The 4,186-nt window shown below is 33.0% G+C and overlaps 1 protein-coding gene across 14 annotated transcripts in view; it reads right to left on the bottom strand.

Moving 5' to 3' along the window:
• The window catches only part of Kiaa0825 (KIAA0825 ortholog), a 422,279-nt gene that overhangs the window by 371,119 nt on the left and 46,974 nt on the right, over positions 1-4,186 (bottom strand). For 4 of the 14 annotated variants that reach the window (XM_031359889.1, XM_031359887.1, XM_031359892.1 and 1 more), the window contains one exon: positions 3,702-3,827. The exons of 9 other annotated variants lie outside the window; for them this stretch is intronic. The gene's annotated coding sequence lies outside the window, so the exon portion shown is untranslated. The remainder of the gene's footprint in view (positions 1-3,701; positions 3,828-4,186) is intronic. One more of the 14 variants, XM_031359890.1, reaches the window with a different exon arrangement.

Below are 4,186 nucleotides of genomic sequence, written 5' to 3'. Positions count from 1 at the left end.
CAACATATCCTAATCGATTGAAATCCAATAATATGAGGAATTGGAAATTTGGTGATTGTCATCCAATGGTCTCTCTAATTTGGTGATTGGAGAAATAGGTCTAACATTGTACAATCTACATACACTGTCAGCTTGATTGTTTGTGACAGTGTCTGGCTGTGTACAACATAAGGGTCTTGAAATCTTGTTTCTCCTATCTCAGCCTCTCTATTAGTAGTATTCTTTATTTCATATTTTTACACTATACTTTGGTTTTCAGAACAGCTTAAATATTTCAAAATATTTATATACTCAAAAGAAACATAGACGATTAACTAGGGAGGTGGCTTGTAAAAAAACAACAAAGTGAGACTGAATGCTTTGCTTGACATTTGTAACTCTTGTATCAAGTTTGAAGAAGAGGACTTTATCAGTTACTCTTTCTCTGAGATGAATGTTTTTCCAAATTATCACAGCTAATGAACCAAATTCTTACCTTCACCTTATGTCTTTGCCACCCTCTAAGCAGAACCATTGTTTATTGAAACAGTTGGTGGATGACTTTATGGATAGACCATCTTAATACACCCACCATTTCTTAAATGAATATAACCTGTTTTCTGTGGGCTGAGAATGAAGTCACTCACTCAAGTCAAATAGCTTTGACCACAACAGGAAGTCGGTATCCAAAAATCGAGCCTACAATTCATTTCTTGGTGCAGCAGAACTATCAACTCTCAGCTTAGCTACGATGGAGGTAAAATCCTTTGGTGATGTTAAGGTCATTGAAATACAGCCTTATTACAATGAAACCCAATGTCGAAAAATTGTTCTTATTTTGGGCTTGTACCAGAGTAAGAGCCAAGATTTTAAACTCTACTAAATATAAAACAAACAAAAAGACTTTATATATTCATGTTCATTTAAGAAAATACTAGTAGTAATGCATTATTTTTAAGTATACAATTAATATGTTTGGAGTTACCTAAAATTTATATTGAGAAAAATGTATTTTCACTATTGCTGTAGACGAGCATCTACATAAGACTGTTAAATTGATTGTTGTTTTATATCAAACAACTTTTATACTTATATTTATTGTTATAATATTTTATAAGTTTTAAGGAATATGACAAAAAAGATATTGTATGTATTGAAGGGGAGTCTCTGGGAGGAGTGGGGGTACAAAAGGGAAACAAGAATGTGATTCAATTCTATCTACTTAAAATATGTTTTTAAATGTTAACATATTCAGATAAATTGAAATCATGTAACTTTTCTCAACATAATGCAATAAAAGTTTTTTTTTTTATTTTTTTATTTATTTTTTTTTTTTTAAAAAGAAAGAAATGAAGACCTTGGGATTCAGACTACTTTAAAGACTGAAACAATGCTCTAAAGGTCCTCTGTATACTTAGACTTTTAAATAATTATTGTATCTCCTAGGTCTTTCTTTTTTGCCACTCCCATTTGACAGCTTTCACTAGCCTAGAACTATCATAAATGTCCTTTATTATACTATACAGTAGAAAATTTAAAATAAAAAATCATAAAACAACAAAAAAATCATTTAAACATCAGATATCCCATGAAATTACAGAACTCTCTCAGTTCCTTTCCTTTCCTTAACCAATGGGAGTTGATATTTCTAATGTTTTAGCCCCTTGGAACATTAAAAGAGGATTCAAGTGAACATCAATTTGTTGAATCACTTGAAACATTAATTATTTTTCCGTTTTTAAAAATTTTTTTATTGGATATTTTCTTTACTTTTCAAATTTCAAATGTTATCCCCTTTCCCAGTCCCCCTCCCCCACAGAAATCCCTTATCCCATTCCCCCTCCCCCTGCTTCTATGAGGGTGTTACCACACTCACCTACCTACTCCTACCTCCCTGCCCTCACATTCCCCTATACTAGGACATCAAGCCTTCAGAAGACCAAGGGCCTCTCTTCTCATTGATTCCCAACAAGACCATCTTCTGCTACACATGTGGATGGAGCCATCAGTCCCTCCATGTGTACTTCTTGGTTGGTGGTTTAGTCCCTGGGAACTCCAGGCAGGGATGGGACTGGGGTGGGGGGGGAGGGAGGGTGTTCTGGTTGCTTGATATTGTTCTTCCTATGGAGTTGCAAATTCCTTTAGTTCCTTCAATCCTTTCTTTAACTCTTCCATTGGGGACCCCTTGCTCAGTCCAATGCTTGGCTGAGAGCATAATATATTATAATCTTTTATTAGAAAACAAATAGCTCATTCTATTCAACTTATTTTCTCATTTTAAAAACTTACATTTTGATAATATAATTACATCATTATCTTTTTCCTTATCTTTGCTCCAATACCTACTCATTACTCTTTCAAACTCATGACCTCCTATTTTCATTAGTTGTTTTGCATACATATATATGTTGTTATGTACACGTATATACATGTATATGCATATACACAGATATTACCAAATGTAAAAATAGAACTTGCTTGAGTTTTATCTACATATTAGATTTTCTTTCACAAACTGTTATGTGCTCTGATAACTAAAGAAATACTTATCATCATATATGATCTAAAATGTCAATATGAATCTGCAGAAGTATTTATGTCAACATACTGCAGCCATATAAGACATTTCGATGTTGGAGGAGGAGGAGAAAAAGCAGCTGCAGCAGCCGCTGCCAGACATGGTAGGACATGCATATGAAGGAGAAATTGACAGGACCAAAGAAAAAACACACTGCAGCTTTGTAAACAAACGCATTAACTATAATATGACTTAGTTACCAAAATGGACATTGCTGAATTCTTTCAATGTGCTTCTTACAAAATATTTTTATTTTAAAGCTCTTTATACTCTTTAATATGTAACCCCAGAGCTTTCTGGCTTTTTATTAAAAGAACAGTTAGCCAAAATAATATAAAAATACATTTTAATTTTATCATTCTTAATCACTCAGATTAATCATCTCTTAATTTTAAAATCAAATATGTTAAGATTAGGAAAAATAGTGTTATGTGTTATAGGAATAATGAATTTTCTAAGTATAGTAAAATTAATTTAGAAAAGTATACCTGAATTAATATAAAACTTAAGTCAGGGGGCACCTTTAAAAAGCAGTTGTACCACGAATGAGTGGGAATAATAAAAATCAGCTTCTGAGACATCCATTATATCTTAAAGGAATTCTGTCTTAATAATTAGATAATAGGGATTTGGACTTAGTACATACTTTGTATCAAATGAGTATTTCTAAAGAATTTAGAATCTTATATATGTTCTAGGAGTTTAGGCTTTCACTTGAATTATTAACATTAATTAGCTGGTCATTCAGAATTTTTCTTCTTAAATTATTTATAACATTAATTATCTAGCCATTCAGGATGGTAATATTAAAATACTACTACTGGTATTAATTAGCTTATAATTAATTTGATGAAAAAGGTCTACTTATTTGAATACTCTTTTATGATTTCTAGGGCTTTGATTCATGAATTATCACTAGTTTTATTTCATCAAATGTCCCTTTGAACTGAGTATAAAGATGCTCAAGGTCATTTGCCTTTTAGAAAAAAAAATCCTCTTTGGGACCCCTTTAATTTCATATCCATTTCTTAACCAAAAATCTGCATTTTCCAATCCTGTATTTTTTCCATTCTAAACCCAGAGCAATCTGTTTTTTTGCTTCAGCTCTTACAACAAAAATGGCAACATATGCTCCAGTTCTCACCATCCTTAGTCTATATGGTATTGGTGGCAACTCCTTCAGTGAAGTATTTTCTTCTCTTCACAGTTTACTAAACACTACGCCCTCCTACCTCTCTACTTGTCTATTACAGCATTGTTTCACAGGCTCCTGAAAAAAAAAAAAAAACCAGCATCACTTTGGATAGTTAGCTACCAATAACTTCTTTTTGATCTAATATGCAACAGCAGATACACGGTGGGGGTTCTGAAACACAGTTTTCCTACTCATAACCAGATGCTTCAATGTCAGACATAATATGTTTGGTAAATAAATTTCAAAGCTTGGGATAAAGGCAAATATGGGAAATTGTCAGGAGCCATTTCAGGAACAAGGGAAAAACTAGCAGGTGGTTGAGACTCTGGGAGCTCTGAGGGTACTAGTTAGTTCATATTGTTGTTCGTTCGTCCTAAGGGGCTGCAAACCCCTCAGCTCCATTGATCCTTTCTCTAACTCCTTCACTGAGGACC

This window comes from Mastomys coucha, unplaced genomic scaffold, assembly GCF_008632895.1.
Source record: "Mastomys coucha isolate ucsf_1 unplaced genomic scaffold, UCSF_Mcou_1 pScaffold8, whole genome shotgun sequence".
NCBI classification, from domain to species: Eukaryota; Metazoa; Chordata; class Mammalia; order Rodentia; family Muridae; genus Mastomys; species Mastomys coucha.
The sequence above is the reverse complement of the archived record's forward strand: the minus strand, read 5'-3'. Positions and strand labels throughout refer to the sequence as shown.